This window comes from Aquarana catesbeiana, linkage group LG01 (genome assembly GCF_042186555.1).
Source record: "Aquarana catesbeiana isolate 2022-GZ linkage group LG01, ASM4218655v1, whole genome shotgun sequence".
Taxonomy (NCBI): Eukaryota; Metazoa; Chordata; class Amphibia; order Anura; family Ranidae; genus Aquarana; species Aquarana catesbeiana.
This window is the reverse complement of record NC_133324.1, coordinates 990,280,029-990,305,048: the sequence shown is the minus strand read 5'-3', so window position 1 is coordinate 990,305,048 and position 25,020 is coordinate 990,280,029. Positions and strand designations below refer to the sequence as shown.

Below are 25,020 nucleotides of genomic sequence, written 5' to 3'. Positions count from 1 at the left end.
ACCAGTCCACCTCTCCACTCTATGACCAGTCCTCCTCCACCTCTCCACTCTATGACCAGTCCTCCTCCACCTCTCCACTCTATGATCAGTCCACCTCTCCACTCTATGACCAGTCCATATCCACCTCTCCACTCTATGACCAGTCCACCTCTCCACTCTATGACCAGTCCTCCTCCACCTCTCCAGTCTATGACCAGTCCTCCTCCACCTCTCCATTCTCCAGTCTATGACTAGTCCTCCTCCACCTCTCCATTCTCCAGTCTATGACCAGTCCTCCTCCACCTCTCCATTCTCCAGTCTATGACCAGTCCTCCTCTGCTCTCCATTCTCCAGTCTATGACCAGTTCTCCTCTGCCTCTCCAGTCTATGACCAGTCCTCCTCCACCACTCCATTGTCCACTCTATGACCAGTCCTCCTCTGACTCTCCATTCTCCAGTCTATGACCAGTTCTCCTTTGCCTCTCCATTCTCCAGGCTATGACCAGTCCTCCTCCACCTCTCCAGTCTATGACCAGTCCTCCTCCACCTCTCCATTCTCCAGTCTATGACCAGTCCTCCTCTGCCTCTCCATTCTCCAGTCTATGACCAGTCCTTCTCTGCTCTCTATTCTCCAGTCTATGACCAGACCTCCTCTGCCTCTCCATTCTCCAGTCTATGACCAGTCCTCCTCTGCCTCTCCATTCTCCAGTCTATGACCAGTCCTCCTCTGCCTCTCCATTCTCTAGTCTATGACCAGTCCTCCTCCGCTCTCTATTCTCCAGTCTATGACCAGTCCTCCTCCGCTCTCTATTCTCCAGTCTATGACCAGTCCTCCTCCACCTCTTCATTCTCCAGTCTATGACCAGTCCTCCTCTGCTCTCCATTCTCCAGTCTATGACCAGTCCTCCCCTGCCTCTCCATTCTCCAGTCTATGACCAGTCCTCCTCTGCCTCTCCATTCTCTAGTCTATGACGAGCCCCCTCTGCTCTCCATTCTCCAGTCTATGACCAGTCCTCCTCTGCCTCTCCATTCTCCAGTCTATGACCAGTCCTCCTCCACCTCTCCATTCTCCAGTCTATGACCAGTCCTCCTCTGCCTCTCCATTCTCTAGTGTATGACCAGTCCTCTTCTGCCTCTCCATTCTCCAGTCTATGACCAGTCCTCCTCTGCCTCACAATTCTCCAGTCTATGACCAGACCTCCTCTGCCTCTCCATTCTCCAGTCTATGACCAGTCCTCCTCTGCCTCTCCATTCTCCAGTCTATGACCAGTCCTCCTCTGCCTCTCCATTCTCCAGTCTATGACCAGTCCTCCTCTGCCTTTCCATTCTCCAGTCTATGACCAGTCCTCCTCTGCCTCACAATTCTCCAGTCTATGACCAGTCCTCCTCTGCCTCACAATTCTCCAGTCTATGACCAGTCCTCCTCTGCCTTTCCATTCTCCAGTCTATGACCAGTCCTCCTCTGCCTCTCCATTCTCTAGTCTATGACCAGTCCTCCTCTGCCTCTCCATTCTCCAGTCTATGACCAGTCCTCTTCTGCCTCTCCATTCTCCAGTCTATGACCAGTCCTCCTCTGCCTCTCCATTCTCCAGTCTATGACCAGTCCTCCTCTGCCTCTCCATTCTCTAGTCTATGACCAGTCCTCCTCTGCCTCTCCATTCTCCAGTCTATGACAAGTTCTCCTCTGCTCTCCATTCTCCAGTCTATGAACAGTCCTCCTCCACCCCTCCATTCTCCAGTCTATGACCAGTCCTCCTCTGCCTCTCCATTCTCCAGTCTATGACCAGTCCTCCTCTGACTCTCCATTCTCCAGTCTATGACCAGTCCTCCTCTGCCTCTTCATTCTCCAGTCTATGACCAGTCCTCCTCCACCTGTCCATTCTCCAGTCTATGACCAGTCCTCCTCTGCCTCTCCATTCTCCAGTCTATGACCAGTCCTCCTCTGACTCTCCATTCTCCAGTCTATGACCAGTCCTCCTCTGCCTCTTCATTCTCCAGTCTATGACCAGTCCTCCTCCACCTGTCCATTCTCCAGTCTATGACCAGTCCTCCTCCACCTCTCCATTCTCCAGTCTATGACCAGTCATCCTCTGCCTCTCCATTCTCTAGTCTATGACCAGTTCTCTTCTGCCTCTCCATTCTCCAGTCTATGACCAGTCCTCCTCTGCCTCTCCATTCTCCAGTCTATGACCAGTCCTCCTCCACCTGTCCATTCTCCAGTCTATGACCAGTCCTCCTCTGCCTCTCCATTCTCCAGTGTATGACCAGTCCCCCTCTGCTCTCCTTTCTCCAGTCTATGACCAGTCCTCCTCTGCCTCTCCATTCTCCAGTCTATGACCAGTTCTCCTCTCCATTCTCCAGTCTATGGCCAGTCCTCCTCTCCATTATCCAGTCTATGACCAGTCCTCCTCTGCCTCCCTATTCTCCAGTCTATGACCAGTTCTCCTCTCCATTCTCCAGTCTATGACCAGTCCTCCTCTCCATTCTCCAGTTTATGACCAGTCCTCCTCTGCCTCTCCATTCCCCAGTCTATGACCAGTCCTCATCCACCTGTCCATTCTCCAGTCTATGACCAGTCCTCCTCTGCCTCTCCAGTCTATGACCAGTCCTCCTCCACCTCTCCATTCTCCAGTCTATGACCAGTCCTCCTCTGCCTCTCCAGTCTATGACCAGTCCTCCTCTGCCTCTCCATTCTCCAGTCTATGACCAGTCCTCCTCCGCCTCTCCATTCTCCAGTCTATGACCAGTCCTCCTCCACCTCTCCATTCTCCAGTCTATGACCAGTCCTCCTCTGCCTCTCCATTCTCCAGTCTATGACCAGTCCTCCTCTCCATTCTCCAGTCTATGACCAGTCCTCCTCTCCATTCTCCAGTCTATGACCAGTCCTCCTCTGCTTCTCCATTCTCCAGTCTATGACCAGTTCTCCTCTCCATTCTCCAGTCTATGACCAGTCCTCCTCTCCATTCTCCAGTCTATGACCAGTCCTCCTCTGCTTCTCCATTCTCCAGTCTATGACCAGTTCTCCTCTCCATTCTCCAGTCTATGACCAGTCCTCCTCTGCTTCTCCATTCTCCAGTCTATGACCAGTCCTCCTCTGCCTCTCCATTCTCTAGTCTATGACGAGCCCCCTCTGCTCTCCATTCTCCAGTCTATGACCAGTCCTCGTCTGCCTCTACATTTTCCAGTCTATGACCAGTCCTCCTCTGCCTCTTCATTCTCCAGTCTATGACCAGTCCTCCTCTGACTCTCCATTCTCCACTCTATGACCAGTCCTCCTCTCCATTCTCCAATCTATGACCAGTCCTCCTCTCCATTCTCCAGTCTATGACCAGTTCTCCTCTCCATTCTCCAATCTATGACCAGTCCTCCTCTGCTTCTCCATTCTCCAGTCTATGACCAGTTCTCCTCTGCCTCTCCATTCTCCAGTCGATGACCAGTCCTCCTCTGACTCTCCATTTTCCAGTCTATGACCAGTCCTCCTCCACCTCTCCAGTCTATGACCAGTCCTCCTCTGCCTCTCCAGTCTATGACCAGTCCTCCTCCACCTCTCCATTCTCCAGTCTATGACTAGTCCTCCACCTCTCCATTCTCCAGTTTATGACCAGTCCTCCACCTCTCCATTCTCCAGTCTATGACCAGTCCTTCTCTGTTCTCCATTCTCCAGTCTATGACCAGTCCTCCTCTGCCTCTCCATTCTCCAGTCTATGACCAGTTCTCCTCTCCATTCTCCAGTCTATGGCCAGTCCTCCTCTCCATTCTCCAGTTTATGACCAGTCCTCCTCTGCCTCTCCATTCCCCAGTCTATGACCAGTCCTCCTCCACCTCTTCATTCTCCAGTCTATGACCAGTCCTCCTCTGCCTCTCTATTCTCCAGTCTATGACCAGTCCTCCTCTGCCTCTCCATTCTCCAGTCTATGACCAGTCCTCCTCTGCCTCTTCATTCTCCAGTCTATGAACAGTTCTCCTCTGCCTCTCCATTCCCCAGTCTATGACCAGTCCTCCTCCACCTCTTCATTCTCCAGTCTATGAACAGTCCTCCTCTGCCTCTCTATTCCCCAGTATATGACCAGTCCTCCTCCACCTCTTCATTCTCCAGTCTATGACCAGTCCTCCTCTGCCTCTCCATTCTCCAGTCTATGACCAGTCCTCCTCTGCCTCTCCATTCCCCAGTCTATGACCAGTCCTACTCTGCTCTCCATTCTCCAGTCTATGACCAGTCCTCCTCTGCCTCTCCAGTCTATGACCAGTCCTCCTCTGCCTCTCCATTCCCCAGTCTATGACCGGTCCTCCTCCACCTCTTCATTCTCCAGTCTATGACCAGTCCTCCTCCACCTCTCCATTCCCCAGTCTATGACCAGACCTCCTCTGCCTCTCCAGTCTATGACCAGTCCTCCTCTGCCTCTCTATTCTCCAGTCTATGACCAGTTCTCCTCTGCCTCTCCATTCTCCAGTCGATGACCAGTCCTCCTCTGACTCTCCATTTTCCAGTCTATGACCAGTCCTCCTCTGCCTCTCCAGTCTATGACCAGTCCTCCTCCACCTCTCCATTCTCCAGTCTATGACTAGTCCTCCACCTCTCCATTCTCCAGTCTATGACCAGTCCTCCTCTGCCTCTCCATTCTCCAGTCTATGACCAGTTCTCCTCTCCATTCTCCAGTCTATGGCCAGTCCTCCTCTCCATTCTCCAGTTTATGACCAGTCCTCCTCTGCCTCTCCATTCCCCAGTCTATGACCAGTCCTCCTCCACCTCTTCATTCTCCAGTCTATGACCAGTCCTCCTCTGCCTCTCTATTCTCCAGTCTATGACCAGTCCTCCTCTGCCTCTCCATTCTCCAGTCTATGACCAGTCCTCCTCTGCCTCTTCATTCTCCAGTCTATGACCAGTCCTCCTCCACCTCTTCATTCTCCAGTCTATGACCAGTCCTCCTCTGCCTCTCCATTCTCCAGTCTATGACCAGTCCTCCTCTGCCTCTCCATTCTCCAGTCTATGACCAGTCCTCCTCTGGCTCTCCATTCTCCAGTCTATGAACAGTCCTCCTCTGCCTCTCTATTCCCCAGTATATGACCAGTCCTCCTCCACCTCTTCATTCTCCAGTCTATGACCAGTCCTCCTCCACCTCTCTATTCTCCAGTCTATGACCAGTCCTCCTCTGCCTCTCCATTCCCCAGTCTATGACCAGTCCTACTCTGCTCTCCATTCTCCAGTCTATGACCAGTCCTCCTCTGCCTCTTCATTCTCCAGTCTATGACCAGTCCTCCTCTGCCTCTCCATTCCCCAGTCTATGACCGGTCCTCCTCCACCTCTTCATTCTCCAGTCTATGACCAGTCCTCCTTCACCTCTCCATTCCCCAGTCAATGACCAGACCTCCTCTGCCTCTCCAGTCTATGACCAGTCCTCCTCTGCCTCTCTATTCTCCAGTCTATGACCAGTTCTCCTCTGCCTCTCCATTCCCCAGTCTATGACCAGACCTCCTCTGCCTCTCCAGTCTATGACCAGTCCTCCTCTGCCTCTCTATTCTCCAGTCTATGACCAGTCCTCCTCTGCCTCTCCATTCTCCAGTCTATGACCAGTCCTCCTCTGCCTCTTCATTCCCCAGTCTATGACCAGTCCTCCTCTGCCTCTCCATTCTCCAGTCTATGACCAGTCCTCCTCCACCCCTCCATTCTCCAGTCTACGACCAGTCCTCCTCCGCCTCTCCATTCTCCAGTCTATGACCAGTCCTCCTCTGCTCTCCATTCTCCAGTCTATGACCAGTCCTCCTCTGCCTCTCTATTCTCCAGTCTATGACCAGTCCTCCTCTGCCTCTCCAGTCTATGACCAGTCCTCCTCTGCCTCTTTATTGTCCAGTCTATGACCAGTCCTCCTCCACCTCTTCATTCTCCAGTCTATGACCAGTCCTCCTCTGCCTCTCTATTCTCCAGTCTATGACCAGTCCTCCTCTGCCTCTCCATTCTCCAGTCTATGACCAGTCCTCCTCTGCCTCTTCATTCTCCAGTCTATGAACAGTCCTCCTCTGCTCTCCATTCCCCAGTCTATGACCAGTCCTCCTCCACCTCTTCATTCTCCAGTCTATGACCAGTCCTCCTCTGCCTCTCCATTCTCCAGTCTATGACCAGTCCTCCTCTGCCTCTCCATTCTCCAGTCTATGACCAGTCCTCCTCTGCCTCTCCATTCTCCAGTCTATGACCAGTCCTCCTCTGCCTCTCCATTCTCCAGTCTATGACCAGTCCTCCTCTGCCTCTCCATTCTCCAGTCTATGACCAGTCCTCCTCTGCCTCTCCATTCTCCAGTCTATGACCAGTCCTCCTCTGCCTCTCCATTCTCCAGTCTATGACCAGACTTCCTCTGCCTCTCCAGTCTATGACTTGTTCTTACCTGGCTGATCCAGAGATCCGATCACCAGACAGGGAATTCCTCAATGAGATGTCACACGGCCGGCAGCACCTGGACAGACAGAGATCATCAGTCTACAATCAATTCTACGATCAATAATCCTGATACTTTTTATGATCAGCTTACTCTAATCACACTCGCATCAATACTCTCCTATTATCTAACCCCAGATCAGTATGCTGCATCCATCATATAGTGACATGAAGTGTTACAGGACAGATAGCTCTGAAAAGGTTTATAAATACACACCCAAGTCTTTCCAATGAGTTCTAGATCCATGGATGGGGACACCACCACCCTGATGATGTAAGGACTTCGTACAGGTGTCTTCGATATCACAGAGCTCCATATACATTCCTATTATTATGGACAGGCCTCGTTGTAAGCTCCGGGGAGGGAGGGTCAGCTCTGGGGACCAATCGGGTTATTGCACAGTGCTGTGAATCTAACCAATGGAGCTTCTTGATTGGAAGATAGTGATGACCTCATCAGTGAGCAGCTTCAAGTCCAATCACAGCCCTAACGTAGCTGTTTTGTATCCGAGGGACTGAAATGTTATCAGAAGGAGGGGGGGGGAGGGCTGGGTTGTGACAGACCCAACCAGGACAGGGGCTTTTAGAGAGGATAAGGGTGGCACAGTGGTGTAGTGGGGAGCACAGTGGTGTAGTGGGTAGCACAGTGGTGTAGTGGGTAGCACTCTCGCCTAGCAGTAAGAAGGATCGCTGGTTCGAATCCCTACCACGACACTACCTGCCTGGAGTTTGCATGTTCTCCCTGTGCCTGTGTTGGGTTTTCTCCACGTACTCCGGTTTCCTCCCACACTCCAAAGACATGCTGGTGGGTTAATTGGCTTCTGTCTAAATTGTCCCTAGTATGTATGAATGTGAGTTGGGGACCTTAGATTGTAAGCTCCTTGAGGGTAGGGACCGATGTGAATGTACAATATATATGTAAAGCGCTGCATAAAGTGATGACGCTATATAAGTACCTGAAATAATAATAATAATAATAATAATTAGGGGCAAGCCTCCTTACCCACTGATTATGGCCCATGGAGAGAGCAGATTATTCTATAACGATGGACCACCACTTAATGGACGCTGAGAGCGAGGCTTGGATTACAACTATGAAAAAGGACACTAAAGCTTCTTAATATTAATCTTGTACAGGGTAATGGTCAGAGGGGATATGGTGGTCCTCCTGCAGACTGGGTTGAAGAAGCTCCTTCACTTGGGACAGAAATATTTATCAACAATATCCCTCAAGAGATCTATGAAGATAAATTGATTCCACCTTTTCAGACTGATGGAATATGGTAGGATTTTGTCTCATAGACTGTTGCCGGATAGTCTCCGGTGCGGTACATCTTATAGTGCAAAAAGTTCAATGTCTTTACAAGTACACTGCCTTCCTCAGCATATCGATCCCAATACACATGTTATAGAAAACACCATAGAAACAATAGCTATTTCCCAAATCTTTTAGTGATATAGTAACGTGTTGGTTACAGTAAGGGCAGAAGAACATCAAACATCCCACACTTTATTATACTTAGTGGGGCAACCCCTGTGTTCAGATATGAGTTTTTCCATAGGGTAATACCTGATTTACTAACCAAAGCCATGTATGTATGTATGGATGGAGGTGTGGGCTGGATCCACTTACGTGCTACAGCTTTACGGGCCATAAATAATGTCTCCAGTAGCATGGTCCTTAAAAAGGCTTAGCCATTGCTCCTCGTCGAGGACCCCCAGCAGACACACCAGTGGGGTACATGGAAAAGGAGTTGATAAGACCGCAGACAATATCCCCGTCACCTGTTGCCAGGATCTCACTATAACTGGACAGAGCCACATAACATGCGTGGACAGGGTAGAGGTAGGTATATGGTGCATTGCGTGCAGTCTGACCGGGTCAGGTATGTTTGATGTAGCGAATAAGGGGTGGATTCATTTATTGTTGATTGTGGGAGATACAGATAGATGGGCGGAGCATGCCTCCTCCCAATCCTCATCAGACAAATCGGGGACAAGTTGTTGCCACTTGATGCACACCTCCAGTGGAGCCCCACCAGTCGTGGCAGAGAGTAAATGTAGATACGGAGTTGAGATAAGTCCCCTAGGGCCCTGAGATCGAAGCACTCCTATCAGTGGGTTTTCAGAGAAGTCATTGTCCTGAATACAAAATTGATTATGTATGTCGAAGTTGTAAATACCTATAAAAGGTAGATTGGGGCAATTCATATTTCCTTTGCAATCCCACAAATCGAAGCCAATACATTTCCATCATAGATGTTGTCCAGAGAAACCAGAATCCACAAATTGCTTTAAATGGGGGAACATTGGATTGTGCCAAAGTGGTAGCGCCTCGTTAGTACCCTGAACATTTTCTTGGTCTCCCTCCACACCGTACGGGCCAATGTCAATATTGGTATATGTCTTTCCCCCCAGTGTGGCCATAGGTGTCTCCGGTGCTATCAACAGATGCTTGATTTTAAGGACATAGGTGAGATAGGACTCAACCACCGCCGGCGTAGCTAATCCCAACCAGTCTGTCAGATGGCGTAGCTGCCCAGCCAAATAATAATAGTATAAGTTAGGCAATGCCATGCCAGCATCAGCCTTAGGGTGCTGCAGAGAGGAGAATTCATGGGTGGCTCAAATAAAAGGTGATAAGTAGCGTGTCCAGGGTTTATGATTTAGGTACTGAGGTAGGCATGTGAGAAGTCACGTACAGACACTTGGGCAGAAGGATCATCCTAATGAGATTAATCCTGCCTGCCACAGACAGGGGAAGTTTGGCCCAGACAGCAAGTTTAGCTTTAATCATGGTAACCAGAGGGTCCAGATTCGCTTGGGAAGCCTCTGAAGGAGACAGGGTAATAATGATTCCCAAATATTTAAACAAGGTCACTGCCTTAAGAGGGCACGGAGGATCACTGCATGGAAGGGCCTGCGAGGAAAAGGGCATCAGGGCCGACTTCTGCCAGTTCATTTTAAGGCCTGAATATGTGCCAAATTTCTCTATGATTTGCATTGCTATCCCTAATGAGGCAGAGGTATCCTGCATATATACAATAATGTCATCTGCATATAGTCCTATAGTGTCTACTCACCCATAGTGATGCCTTTAAAGAGAGGAGACTGCCAAAATCTCAGTGCCAGCGCCTCGATAGCGAACGCAAACAACAGCGGAGACAGAGGGCACCCCTGCCTGGTACCTCTACGAAGCTGTATAGATGGGGATAGGAGACCATGGACTAAAAGATTAGACGTGGGATTCCTATAAAGTATAGTGACCCATTGTTGGAATTTAGTGCCAAAGCCAAAGGGGCGCAACGCAGCCATAAGAAAGGGGCATTCTATTGAGTCGAAGGCTTTTGCGGTGTCTAGCGAAGCCAGCACACAAGACTCAGGCACAAATTTTCTAAGTTGAGCTATTAGTTGCGTCCTAGGTATGTTAATGGAGGTAGACTTTCCTGGCATAAAGCCAGTTTGGTCTGGATGAAGAATGACTGCACTGAGACGTTTGGCCAGAATCTGTTACTATTTTATAGTCAATATTCAATAAAGAAATTGGCTGATATGACGCACAATCAGCCAGGTCCTTCTTAGATTTAGGAATAAGGACCACCGTGGCAGAGTACATAGATGGTGGCAGTCTCCCCTCTCGAAATGCTGTAGAATAGACCTGTGCCAGAACCGGGGCAGGAGTGTCCAGGTATCTGCAATATATTTCCAAGGGTAGACCATCGGGACCCGAGGCCTTTCCCTTAGCCACAGATGCTACTGCCTCCCTGACCTCATCTTCCGTGATATCTGCATCCAAGTCCTCCCCTGTTTCTGAGTTAATGTAGGGAACATCAAATCGGAAAGGTATGCCTCAATGTGTTGACTGGTAAATGTAAGGGTAGAGTCATATGTAGCGCAGGGGTTGTGACCAAGTTATCATTCTAAATAATGTGTTGTTCATTAAGTAGGAGTTTGGCTCCCTCTAGTGTCCTTCTAATGCTGTAAAGACTTTTCTTTTAATTCTTGAGAAAACCAGCGCTGCAAAGCATTAGGGGAGTTGTGGTTTAATGAGAAAGTGACTCGTGTGTTTAACTTAGTCTGTGAACTACTGACCCACAATGCCCAGTTCACTGACCCACAAGGCCAAGGGACAGAACAGCCTGCTAGGTAAGGATATAAAAGGAACGGCGTGGCCATACTTTCAGTGCCTGCAGTGAGGTCTGTGTGTGCCCGACAGACTGCGGCCTGAGAGGTCGCGGAGCGGAATCGGTCGGCCTCTGAGGTGTTCCAGAGCACAGCCAGCTGGATCAGCGAGCGGACGGATCTAAGGACCCAAGATTTCTGGAGGTTTCCCGCATTACAGTCACCGGACATCAGAAGGAGCGGTGCGGTGTGAAGGCGCCAGCTTGGATCGGGACTGAGATATCAGGAAAGGAGCCTTGCAAGCATCTGGGCCTGTTGTGGTGAGCGGGCACTTGCCCAGATCAGTAGTGTGCACGGTTATTGTGTGATTTGGTTACAGACTACTGGTGAGACCTGTAGTCCCACAGAAGTGATCTCACTTATTCACAGGCCGCATGCAGTGGAACTTTGACATTTGTTTCTCTATGCTGTAAAGTCCGTGAGGAATTACACTCTCTGCTAAGAAGGAAGTGTTATAAGGGCCGTATATTTGCAAAAGTACACAATTATCGGCACCACCTTATTCTACAGATTGTCCTCTACTTGTTTCCCCGTTTGGATTTACAAATACTGCAGTCTATTACCATTAAGCTAGCGAAGATTCTGAAGACAAGGAACTTTTATCACCATTTACTCTACATCTGGAACTTAGCATTACCACCTAGGGGGAGCCCTTGAGTACAGGACATAAATATATTGTATTGTGCTGTTGTATGTTCATAGCATTGTGCTGCAGTATTGGTGTGTGTGTGTGTGTGTGCTCGGAGGGTTCAGTGGGAAGGTGATCAATATAGTTGTTGATTAGTATTGGATACTTGTCCCACTGTGCACCTGTTTGCATACACTATCTATGGTGATCCATGAATACAGTGTCACATTTACATTGACTGTTATATTGTCATTTACTCTCTATGACTTATCACCCTGTTCATTGTGTTAAACATCTACCTCAGTAAACTTTCATATGGTTAATCGATACCCTGTGTAAGTATCTATCTTTATTGCACCCGGTGCAGTGATGGGTACCAAGGTGACGGTAAATATACTGTATGGTGTATCTTTGTTGTGTTTCTCTATACAGCTGGGCCTTACACGAATATCATTATACGAGTGTGCCAGAGGGGCCGAGACTGTTCTTGGGGTTGATAGGCAGGGGGCAGGATTGAACATTTATAAGCAGCTCCCTATGAGGGTCAGTGCTACACATACATACTTGTATAGAAGTCATAAAAGCAAGTACCGTATATACTCGACTATATAAGCCGACCTGAATATAAGCCGAGGCCACTAAGTTTACCACAAAAAACTGGGAAAACTTATTGACTCGAGTATAAGCCGAGGGTGTGAAATGCGCAGCTACTGTAAGTGGAAAAGAGGGTCAACAATGCCCATTTGCAGCCTCACTGTGCCCATTTGCAGCCTCACTGTGCCCATTTGCAGCCATAGGTCCCCGAACTTCAAACTCGGTAGTTAAGGGTTCCTAGATGCCCCCTAGCTGCAGCCAAAATTTGGGGTCTCTGGACCCAAAGGGTCCCGAAATGAAATTGCTGCAGATGGACACAGTTGACCAACTTTGGGGCCCATATCTCGGGGCCACTTGGCGCTAGGAACTCCAAATTTAGTGTGCAAACCCAGTGGAACTAGCACTACTACATATCCAAAGCTGGGGTTCCTAGCACCAAGTGGCCCCAAGATACGGGGCCCCAAATTCGGTTCAGAAAATGTCAAGCACTTTTCTGCAGCAGAGAATGACATTTTCCAAACCAATTTTGGGGCCCCATATCTCTGGGCCACTTGGTGCTAGTTCCACTGTTGTAGTGCTAGTTCCACTGGGTTTGCACACCAGATTTAGGGTTCCTAGCACCAAGTGGCACCGAGATACGGGGCCCAAAAATAGGTTTGGAAAATGTCATTATCTGCTGCAGAAAAGTGCTTGACTCGAGTACAAGCCGAGGGGGGCATTTTCAGCACAAAAAAATATGTGCTGAAAAACTCGGCTTATACTCCAGTATATACGGTAAGTATATCTCCAGCCAAACCAGCCTCCGTACCGTCAGGACGTGTTATTTTATTCACTACAGAGCTACCCAACTGCTGACAAGCCCTATGGGCTAGGAACTGACTGGACTGGTTCCCACATTCTAAATATTTCTGCTGGGTATAGAATGATTTCCTTTTTGCAGCGGCAGACATATGGTCTGAATATAAAACGAGACATAAACTCCCAGTGGATACGGTTAGAGATAGTCGGGGCTGTCAAATAAGTCACTTCAGCTGTTTGGTACTTTTTTGCTAGATCTTCTTCATCTTGTCGGGAAGAACGTTTAATAAACTATATAGGTGGACTTAAGAGCCCCTCCCAAATAAGCCTTCAAGGCGTCCCAAAACATGAAACCATGTTCAGAGCCGTGGGCTTCCAGGAAATCTGGTTGATCTGGTATCCTGCCATTGGACCCAATCAGGCACAGCCAAAAGAGCTGAACGCACCAGGGTCTGTGGATTCCAGTATCCTCAGTATCAATGGTGAATGGTCCGACACTCCCCAAGGCAGATATGTGACAGAGGACAATTTGGTGAGAAACTTATTACCTAATGCCAAATCAATTCTTGAGAGATGGCCTCTCCTGGGGATAGACCATGAATATGCCCTGGTATTGGGATTAAAAACCCGCCATAAGTCACTCCAACCAAACTCAGAGACCAAGGAACCGAAAACAGACGATGTCTGGAACTGTGTGGCTGGAGGGTCACCATGTCTATCCATGACCGGGTCTGAGAGCAGGTTCAAATCACCTAAAACATAGGCTTCTGGATACATTGCAGCAAAAAACAATGGCCTCTTTAACCACCTGTAAGGTAGCAGGAAGGGGGGTTGTAGATACCCGTTAATCACAAATGGGAGTGCATGTAGCTGTGCCCGGATAAAGACAATACTTCCCATGGGGGTCTGCCTGAACCTTCACACACTCCCATGAGACTGAGCGGTGCACCAATACCGATACCCCCTCAGGAATAAGAGGAATGACAGGAATGGCCTTGTCCCCTGCAGCCAAGGCTTCTTGAGGTGATCAATGTGTTCTGGAGTCAAAGGCGTCTTCTGAAGACACATCAGGTGAGCATTGGATTGAAGTATTGTTGTAAACACTTAGAAACGCTTGTGTGTGTGTGTGTGTGTGTGTGTGTGTGTGTGTGTGTGTGTGTGTGTGTGGGGGGGGGGGGGGGGGGGGGGGGGCATATGTGAAGGTAATTTGTGGTAGTAGCCATCCCCTTAAGCTCTCACAAAAAAAAAAAGGGGGAGGGGGGGAGTACATTCTACATTGCTATTGTTAGATGAAATAAACAGTGTCAGATGCACAGAATACCCATATTGCAGTGTGTATAATACTACCAGAGTTCAGAGACCCCCCACCCCCAATGGTTAGTCGGTAGACAACAGAAGCCATTTGGATAAGGTCCGTCCAGAAGAGGGCAGCAACACAACAGACACAATGACTAGAATAAGTCTGAAACTCAGAAAATCTACTGACAAAAAGGGAATGCAGACAAAAAATAAATAAATAAATAAAACGGTGAAAAAAAAAATAAGACCCCGGTGTTGAATTGAAATGGTAGTCTGTGTAGTTCAGGATTACGTTGCTCTAAACAGTGGAAAAAGGGAAATAGAAAAATTGCACATTCCCTGCCAGTGCAGCAAAGGCATTTACTTGAAAACAGAAGAAACAAAACAAGAAGGAAGCCTCTGCATGTAATGGGATTACTATAAAGAACTTGTTGCAGGAAAAACATGTAAATCTGAGGGCAAGCAAGGTAAAGGAATCTCCACATCAGCAATGCTATTCCAGAATAATCAGGACGGACGCCGCTTTCCATTCAAACCACTCTTGAGCTGCATGGAAGGGTAGTGAAGAAGAAGAGCAAACGACCACCACCGATCACTCTCAACCCAGGAGGGAAAGCCATAGGAGTAGATGATCCCATCTTCTGTTTAACCTCCATGAATGTGGCTCTTTGCTTCTGCAATTCGATTGAGAAATTCGGAAAGATGGAGATCATACCTTTCTGTCGGTCCTTACGAAGCCCCAGATCACGATCTTTTACAGTTGAGCAGTCTGGCCAGCAGTGGCCTGGGAGCTCCACCAGAGATAAGGGGGTTTTGCTGGGACTCTGTGAGCCCTCTCAACAGCAAAGGCAGCAGAAAACGTGGCATCAGGAAGGGGGGTTTTTGAGCCACTTTTCCACAAGGTCCCCTGTATTCTTGCCCTCAGCCTTTTCAGGGAGCCCCACTGTCCTGAGGTTGTTGCGTCTAAGGCAAATTTTCCAGGTCATCAGCTTTTTGGGACCAGAAAGATTTGTTTCTCAGCAGCTGTCACCCGACCATGGAAAGGGGAAAAATCATCTTCTAAAGGTGGAAATTCTCCTCACAGTTTCTGCCACCCTTTCCCTAAGATGCTGCAAGTCATGTCTCATGAGGCCTATGTCCACTTTGATCCCCTCCATCTTGCCTATCAGGGAGGTGATCGCCTCAAGAAGCTGGGTATGTACTTGCTCCAGGATCAGCTTACCCGTTTTCTCTGCCACCGATGTGCCGACTTTCGGGGTAGCTCCGGTAGTCGCCGCTGTGCTGCTCCGCGTGAGGAGGGCCACTGATGCCATCTTGTCTCTTCAGGCAGGCGAATTCTTTAATACGATCCACTGGTGTAGAGGGGGTAGCCTTGCTCATAATATAAGCCTGTGGTGCTTGTTTAACGTCTGGGCACCTCAAAGAAGAAATTTGTGGAGTGAGAGCTGCTAGTAATATGCAGGATTGATGCAGATTCTATGGGTAGCCGGCAGGGCTCCCCTCAGACACGTCCGGATTCTATGGGTGGCCGGCAGGGCTCTCCTCAGACACGTCCGGATTCTATGGGTGGCCGGCAGGGCTCTCCTCAGACACGTCCGGATTCTATGGGTGGCCGGCAGGGCTCTCCTCAGACACGTCCGGATTCTATGGGTGGCCGGCAGGGCTCTCCTCAGACACGTCCGGATTCTATGGGTGGCCGGCAGGGCTCTCCTCAGACACGTCCAGGTTCTATGGGTGGCCGGCAGAGCTCTCCTCAGACACGTCCGGATTCTATGGGTGGCTGGCAGAGCTCTCCTCAGACACGTCCGGATTCTATGGGTGGCTGGCAGAGCTCTCCTCAGACACGTCCGGATTCTATGGGTGGCCGGCAAAGCTCTCCTCAGACACGTCCGGCCATGCCGATGGTAACCACGCCCCGCCTCTTGTGGACACTTTAACTTGCTATGGAACTATTGTGGGATGATATGTGTTTCTACCCATGATATTGTGCAATGCACTTTATGACCTCGGTGCCGGGCAGTCTGACCTGGAGTGGCATCTCCGACAACATTGTCTGGGTGGACATCGAGTCACCTAGGTGGCTAGTTGTGTAATTACCGTAATGTTTATAGTATATGTTGGCCGTTCCTTGGCTATGGTGATTATATTCCTGTGTACAGTTTGTATTGTTGGGCTGATATGATCAGGAGGGGGAGGTCCTTCTGTGGGGTATAAATTCTGTGTCCGAGATTCAATAAAGAGTCATTCCTTCGAGACCCTGTATCACATAGGACTGGGACAGAGGATGATGAACTGGATGTTAGCTATATATTCCAGACCATCGGCTCAGGTGAAAGTAAACGGACTGTTGTCCTCCCCTTTTGATATTACCAACGGGACGAGGCAGGGGTGTCCCTTGTCCCCTTTAATATTTATCTTAGCATTGGAGCCCTTTCTCCGTACAGTGAGAGACAATCCCAACATATCAGGGATACACCTGGGGGACTCATTGTCTCCCAAAATAGCGGCCTTCGCGGACGACCTGCTCTTTTTTATATCTAATCCCCTAGTCTCCATACCTAACTTGATGTCAGAGCTCAGGGCATACGGTAAATTATCTAATTTTAAGGTTAATTTCCAAAAATCGGAAGCCCTAAACATATCCATGCCAAACTCATTGGCTAAACTGCTGCAAGCAGACTTTCCTTTTAAGTGGGCGGATTCCAGTATCAAATACCTGGGCATCCGTCTACCAAAGAAGGTGGAAGACGTATTCACTTTTAATTTTCCCCCCTTGCTGAGAGACATTAAAAAAGATCTGCAGAAGTGGCAATCGGGTTTGTTCTCCTGGTTTGGTAGATGTAGCATAGTAAAAATGAATGTTATGCCCCGCATTCTATACTATCTCCAGACTCTACCCATTAGGATCCCAAAGGCTTTCCTAAGAGCAGCAAATAGGGAGTTGACCCTGTTTATTTGGGCCAGAAAGCCCCCGCGGCTAGCTCAATCAATCCTACGGTTGCCAAAAATGCTCCGTGGAATTGCTCTTCCAGATGTGGCTCTCTATCATTCAGCCTGCCATTTGACAAGAATAATCGACTGGTGTCGCCATGGGACACTAAAACAATGGATTCAAATTGAGAAGTGCTTGACGGGTATGGAGCTAGAGGGACTGCCGTGGTGTCAGCAGAATCTACCAGTCCGCATAACGGATCATCCTACAGTGGGTGAGACGTGGCAAATGGCCCAAAAAATATTTAGAGAACACTCGATTGTGCCCGCTCCCTCACCGCTAACCCCAGTAACGGATAACCCTGCCTTTAGCCCAGGAGTGAACGAATCCAGATTCCAAGCTCTTAAGGGGTGTAACAGATCGCAGCTCCGTCACTTCATTAGGAATGGGAAATGGATGACCAGGGAGGAACTAATGGATGATCCCCTCCTGGCGAGTCTTTCTTTTTGGCAAAAGGTCCAATTAGCGCATTTTCTTAGAGCACAGCCCTCACCGGCACCTTTCTTGCGAGCATTGACAGCATTCGAACTTCTTTGTTCGGAGCAGGAGCCGTTGCGCCATGCCATTTCATTAACTTACCAGCTCCTCATCTCACCCCCCGAGGGATTTAGACCTCCTTATCTGGCTAAGTGGGAACGTGTCTTGGGAATAAAGCTAAATGAGAGACAGGCAGAGAGAATATTTCTCTTTACCTATAAGACTTCGATCTGTGCGGCCCAACAGGAAGCGGGGTTCAAGGTCCTATCACATTGGTATTTCACACCAGACAGAGTGCATCGGATGTTTCCTCAGAGCACGGATATTTGTTGGAGGTGTGGGGAGGAAGAGGGCTCTCTTCTTCACATATTCTGGTCTTGTAGGCTTCTTGCACCTTTTTGGTCAGAAGTACACCGGATCACACAGAAGTTTACAGATAGGGAGCTGCCCAGGACCCCCGAATTCTTTTTATTACACCATCATGAAATACCAAGCAAAGCATACAGGAAATCAATCCTGCCCTCATTGATTACGGCGGCGAAAAGTTGTATTCCCCTATTCTGGAAAAAGACGGAGCCCCCGGGTATTGCGGTATGGTTGAAAAAGATAGTTGATATCCACAAAATGGAGGACCTTGTGGCCATTGACCAGGGACGTAGTGAACAGTTCTCTAAGAAGTGGTATTATTGGCTCCAGTTTTTCTACTCAGAAGAGTATGCAAGGCTGGCGGCCTAGATATTTAGTAAGTTGGAGAAATTGAAGGTGGAGACACTGCGGGTGTGGCTGGAGAGGGGGGGCTCTCCCACTTCCCCCGCCCCCCCCCCCCCCTTTTTTTTTTTTTTTTTTTTTTTTTCCTTTCCTTTCTTTCCCTCTCGCTCTCTTATCTCTCTTTCTCATCCCGCTTCCCCTCGCTCTCTATACTTTCCTTGTCTCCTTCTTTTTCCGTTCTTAGTCTTTCTTTGTTCGCATACTACGGTATGCGGATAAGGGAAAAGGAGGGAGAACATAGAAAATTAAGAAAAGAAAATACAACAAGAGGTAATACGTAATAGTAAACCTGGCACAGCGGGCCTCCTTGAACTGTAAACCGGTCAACTAGGGTGAAATTGAATAGGAGTATACACGTTATCAGGTTATATTGCTAGTCAGTAAGGATTAATCAGTAGAACTGTATGTAAAATGTGGAGAATTGATGTGCCCGTTCTATTGATGTTTGTATATTGCTGTTTGCATGCCTCTTTGTAAATAAAGAATTTAAAAAAAAAAAAAAAAAAAAAAAGAGTCATTCCTTGAGGGAGTTTACCTCACATCTTGTCTGTGTACAATGATTGGGAGAAAAAACGCTGGTATTAGCTCTTGGTATACTCGGAACTGTCTGGACAGTAGGAGGCACCGTTATTGCCGGAAGCAACTAATCGGGGTGCCAAGTGGTAAAAAAAGTGACGGAACCGTTTGGCCCCCTGATGGGGGACTGAGGGACCCTGAGTTTCCTGACTTTCCATGTAGATTTGGCACACCAAGGTTCAACAGCTTCTACCACAACAGAAAGTTCAGGGCCATGGACTTCCTGAAAACTCATAATGGCTCTTCTGGGATGAAATCCAACAGTCACATCCCCCCAGCATTATTCCTTCCACTGACACCAATGATGGGGCACTATTCCTCCCCCTGACACCAATGATTGGTATGCTTTGGAGGAATAGTATCCCATTATTGGTGTCAGGGATAGGAATAGTGCCCCATCATTGGTGTCAGGGGGAGGAGAAGTGCCCCAGCATTGGTGTCAGGGGGTGGAGTAGTGCCCCATCATTGGTGTCAGTGAGAGGCATAGTGCCCCATCATTGGTATCAGTGGGTGGAATAGTGTCACATCATTGGTGTCAGGGGGAGGAATAGTGCCCCATCATTGGTGTCAGTGGGAGGAATTGTGTCACATCATTGGTATCAGTGGGAGGAATAGTGTCCCATCATTGGTATCAGTGGGAGGAATAGTGCCCCATCATTGGTATCAGTGGGAGGAATAGTGCCCCATCATTGGTGTCAGTGGGAGGAATAGTGTCCCATCATTGGTATCAGTGGGAGGAATAGTGCCCCATCATTGGTGTCAGTGGGAGGAATAGTGCCCCATCATTGGTGTCAGTGGGATGAATAGTGCCCCATCATTGGTATCAGTGGGAGGAATAGTGTCCCATCATTGGTGTCAGTGGGAGGAATAGTGTCCCATCATTGGTATCAGTGGGAGGAATAGTGCCCCATCATTGGTGTCAGTGGGAGGAATAGTGTCCCATCATTGGTGTCAGTGGGAGGAATAGTGTCCCATCATTGGTATCAGTGGGAGGAATAGTGCCCCATCATTGGTATCAGTGGGAGGAATAGTGCCCCATCATTAGTATCAGTGGGAGGAATAGTTCCCCATCATTGGTATCAGTGGGAGGAATAGTGTCCCATCATTGGTATCAGTGGGAGGAATAGTGCCCCATCATTAGTATCAGTGGGAGGAATAGTGTCTCATCATTGGTATCAGTGGGAGGAATAGTGCCCCATCATTGGTATCAGTGGGAGGAATAGTGTCCCATCATTGTCAGTGTTGGGAATAGTGTCCCATCATTGGTATCAGTGGGAGGAATAGTGTCCCATCATTGGTATCAGTGGGAGGAATAGTGCCCCAAGGCCAGGATAAAAAGTAAACAAAGGGCCACATCCGGCCCAAGTTTGGAGACCACTGATCTATCCTAACACTGACATCTAGGGTGGGAATAGGGGAGCTGCTTTGGGGAATGTGGTTTTTGGAGGTGCACCTTCCTGAGATTTTTCTTTTTTTAACATTCTAAAAAACGTTATTTAGATTTAATGGTAAAATCTGAAATGGTAAGAAAAGAGGTAATAAGTTATGGCAGATAAGTGTCAGAAGGTATTGTATGCAGTCTCGGTGTCACCATGTGAGAATATCATTGATACAGATCAGTAAATAAAGTGTGTGGTCATGGATGGATGGATGAATGGATACACTGACATTAGGCAACAAGTATCACGTGGGGGATATCAGAGAACATTGTATGATGTTTTTTGATATCTGCCACAGGATACTTGTTGCCTAATGTCAGTTTATTCATCCATTCATCCATCCATGACCGCACGCTCTTTATTTACTGACAGGTTCTCTTTGTAGGTGACGCCGAGAGGTTGTATGGAGCCAATAGAGGTGGTCTTGTCCTAGAAAACAATTTGCCATTAACAGAGTACAGGATGTACGTAAATAACTCAGAAGTCCTGCCATACGTAGGACTCCAATGAGGCCTACAGAAACCTCAGAATACAGAGAATTGATGAGTAGTACCGCAACTGAGATAAATATAATAACCGCCAACTATAAGGGGGAAAAAAAATGGACATGTGCTGGATTCAGGAGATACCAGCACATGAATATGAGAACAAAACATTTACTGAAATCTGGAATTTATATTGATTTATAAAAGACAAGCATTGAAGAAGTCCTAGAGGAGCCCATGTCCGACCTCCCTACTACACCTTCCTCCTACCTTATAACAGCCATTCCCAACCGGGGTTCCACCGGAAGTGTCTATAAAGACCAACTATCAATACATACTACATAGAACATACTAGGTCAGTGGTCAGGTCTATAAGAACCAATAATAAATACATAGAACATACTAGGTCAGGTCTATGTGAACCAATAATCAATACATAGAACATACAAGATCAGTGACCAGGTCTATAATGACCAAAAATCAATACATGGAACATACAAAGACTTCCAATACCAATACAAATCTGCCCTCCAAAAATACTATTCTTTCCTCCACACTGCCAAGCAAACCTATTTTACAACTCTTATTAACACCTTCTCATCCAGTCCCCGTAAACTCTTCTCTACCTTCAACTCTCTACTTTGTCCTCCACCGCCTCCCCCCACTGACTTACTCACTGCCCAGGAGATCGCCAATTACTTCAAAAACAAGATTGATACAATCCGTGATAAAATCTCCACTCTACAGGTATCTCCCCCAGTTAAGACCCCATGTCAACAGGTACAACTGACACTCCCTTTATTCAAATCTGCTACTACAGACAAAGTTGCTAAACTCCTTTCTAACGCCCACCTAACCACCTGCCCCCTGGACCCTATTCCCTCTCAAATGCTACGGTCACCCTCTGACCCCATCCTACACTCTCTAACCCACATCTTCAATCTCTCCCTCACCTCTGGCGTCTTCCCCGATGCTCTAAAACATGCACTGGTCACCCCCATACTTAAAAAGCCGTCCTTGGACCCTACCAACCTTAACAACCTACGCCCTATCTCCTTGCTCCCCTTTTCCTCTAAACTCCTTGAACGCCTGGTTTACAACTGAGTGACCACCTCATTAAAAACAACCTTCTTGATCCCCTTCAATCTGGATTTCGCCCCCAACACTCCACAGAAACTGCTCTTTTAAAATGACCTACTAACTGCAAAAACCAACGGACACTATTCTGTACTCCTAATTCTGGACCTTTCAGCTGCTTTTGACACGGTTGACCACCCCCTCCTCCTCCTTTACTCCTTTGGTCTCGGTGACTGTGCTTTTCAGTGTCTCTCATCCTACCTATCCCAACGCACCTTCAGTGTCACTTACAATTCTACTTCCTCCACTCCTCTTCCCTTCTCTGTCGGGGTCCCCCAAGGTTCTGTTCTTGGACCTCTTTTATTTTCAATCTACACCTCTTCCCTGGGTCAGCTGATAGCCTCTCACGGCTTTCAATATCATTTCTATGCTGATGACACACAAATCTATCTCTCCACCCCTCAACTCACTCCATAAGTCTCCTCACGCATCACTAACTTACTAACCGACATATCTGTATGGAGGTCACACCACTTCCTCAAACTCAACTTGTCCAAAACTGAGCTCATAATATTTCCTCCCTCACGTGCCTCTTCCCCTGACTTCTGTGTGAAGAGCAATGGCACAACCATCCCCCCATCCCCCACATGTCAGGGTACTAAGTGTTATCCTGGATTCTGAACTCTCCTTTCATCCCCACATCCAATCACTTTCCAAAGCTTGCCGCCTCAACCTCCGCAACATCTCTAAACTACGTCCCTTTCTAACCAATGAAACCACAAAGCTCCTGATTCACTCCCTGGTTATCTCTCACCTCGACTACTGCAACTCACTCCTCATTGGCTTACCTTTAAATAGACTCCTCCCCCCTTCAGTCCATCATGAATGCTGCTGCCAGACTCATTTACCTTACAAACCGCTCAGTGTCTGCTACCCCTCTCTGCCAACCCCTCCATTGGTCTCCATTCAGTGTCTGCTACCCCTCTCTGCCAATCCCTCCACTGGTCTCCATTCAGTGTCCTGCACCCCTCTCTGCCAATCCCTCCACTGATCTCCATTCAGTGTCTGCTACCCCTCTCTGCCAACCCCTCCATTGGCCTCCATTCAGTGTCTGCTACCCCTCTCTGCCAATCCCTCCACTGGTCTCCATTCAGTGTCCTGCACCCCTCTCTGCCAATCCCTCCACTGGTCTCCATTCAGTGTCCTGCACCCCTCTCTACCAATCCCTCCACTGGTCTCCATTCAGTGTCCTGCACCCCTCTCTGCCAACCCCTCCATTGGCCTCCATTCAGTGTCTGCTACCCTTCTCTGCCAATCCCTCCATTGGTCTCCATTCAGTGTCTGCTACCCCTCTCTGCCAACCCCTCCATTGGCCTCCATTCAGTGTCTGCTACCCTTCTCTGCCAATCCCTCCATTGGTCTCCATTCAGTGTCTGCTACCCCTCTCTGCCAATCCCTCCATTGGTCTCCATTCAGTGTCTGCTACCCCTCTCTGCCAACCCCTCCATTGGCCTCCATTCAGTGTCTGCTATCCTTCTCTGCCAATCCCTCCATTGGTCTCCATTCAGTGTCTGCTACCCCTCTCTGCCAATCCCTCCATTGGTCTCCATTCAGTGTCTGCTACCCCTCTCTGCCAACCCCTCCATTGGCCTCCATTCAGTGTCTGCTACCCCTCTCTGCCAACCCCTCCATTGGCCTCCATTCAGTGTCTGCTACCCTTCTCTGCCAATCCCTCCATTGGTCTCCATTCAGTGTCTGCTACCCCTCTCTGCCAATCCCTCCATTGGTCTCCATTCAGTGTCCTCCACCCCTCTCTGCCAATCCCTCCATTGGTCTCCATTCAGTGTCCTCCACCCCTCTCTGCCAATCCCTCCATTGGTCTCCATTCAGTATCCTCCACCCCTCTCTGCCAATCCCTCCATTGGTCTCCATTCAGTATCCTCCACCCCTCTCTGCCAATCCCTCCATTGGTCTCCATTCAGTGTCCTCCACCCCTCTCTGCCAATCCCTCCATTGGTCTCCATTCAGTGTCTGCTACCCCTCTCTGCCAATCCCTCCACTGGCTACCACTCGCCCAACGAATTAAATTCAAAATACTAACAACAAGTTACAAAGCCGTCCACAACTCTGCCCCCAGCTACATCGCTAACCTAGTCTCAAAAAACCAACCTAATCGCCATCATCGTTCCTCCCAAGATCTCCTGCTCTCTAGCTCCCTCATCACCTCCTCCCATATCCCCCTCCAGGACTTCTCCCGAGCCTCGCCCATCCTCTGGAATTCCCTACCCCAATCTGTCAGAATGTCTCCAAATTTATCCACTTTTAGGTGATCCCTGAACACTTTCCTCTTCAGAGAAGCCTATCCTGCCTCCATCTAACAACTGCACTATTTTCTCCATTAGCTCATCCCCCACAGCTATTACCCTTTTGTATAACTTGACCCTCCCTCCTAGATTGTAAGCTCCAACGAGCCAGGCTCTCTGATTCCTCCTGTATTGAATTGTATTGTAATTGAATTGTACTGTCTGCCCTCATGTTGTAAAGCGCCGTGTAAACTGTAGGCACCATATAAATCCTGTATAATAAAAAAATACAAGGTTGGTAATCAGCTGCATAATGAGGTAGCTGTGGTGATGATATGTAGCATACCTAGCAGAGTATAATCAATATTCCCCAGATATTTCTTTTTATTGGAAGATACAACAGAATCATTACAAGAAAGAACACTGTGCAAGGCTGAGATGTCCTTCACCAGAGTCCTTCACCAGAACCCACTCTCATCCAGGACCAACAGGTATCAAGCATGATGTAAGATCCACAGATCATCCCACCAGCAGTATCCTCCTCCTATAGCCATTCCCAGGACAATGAGCTCCAAGTAAGATGTAACACAGTGATGTCCTCCAGGAGCAGTGTCCCATTCCTGAAACCTTCCCCAGGTCAATGAGCACCAAATATGGTGAAACAAGGTGATGTCCTTCAGGAGCAATGCCCCATTCCTAATACCATGCCCAGGTCAATGGGCACCAAATATGATGTTACAGTGATGTCCTCCAGGAGCAGTGCCCCATGTGACAGACCTAACCAAGATAGGGGCTTCTGGAGAGGACTAGGAGCAAGCCTCTTACCCACTGACTGTGGCCCAGGGAGAGAGCAGATCATTCTCCAATGATGGACCACCACTTAATGGACACTGAGAACGTGGTTTGGATTATTTCAGATGAGACAGTAATATTTATCCACAATATCCCATGAAATCGATAAAGACTATTCCTGGTTTGCCTGATTCTGAACATGTT

The 25,020-nt window shown here is 48.4% G+C and overlaps 1 protein-coding gene across 4 annotated transcripts in view; it reads right to left on the bottom strand.

The window, feature by feature from the left end:
• GBA2 (glucosylceramidase beta 2) overlaps positions 1 to 25,020 on the bottom strand; it is a 146,331-nt gene that overhangs the window by 68,871 nt on the left and 52,440 nt on the right. For all 4 annotated transcript variants that reach the window (XR_012240776.1, XM_073612142.1, XM_073612143.1 and 1 more), the window contains one exon: positions 6,357 to 6,425. The gene's annotated coding sequence lies outside the window, so the exon portion shown is untranslated. The remainder of the gene's footprint in view (positions 1 to 6,356; positions 6,426 to 25,020) is intronic.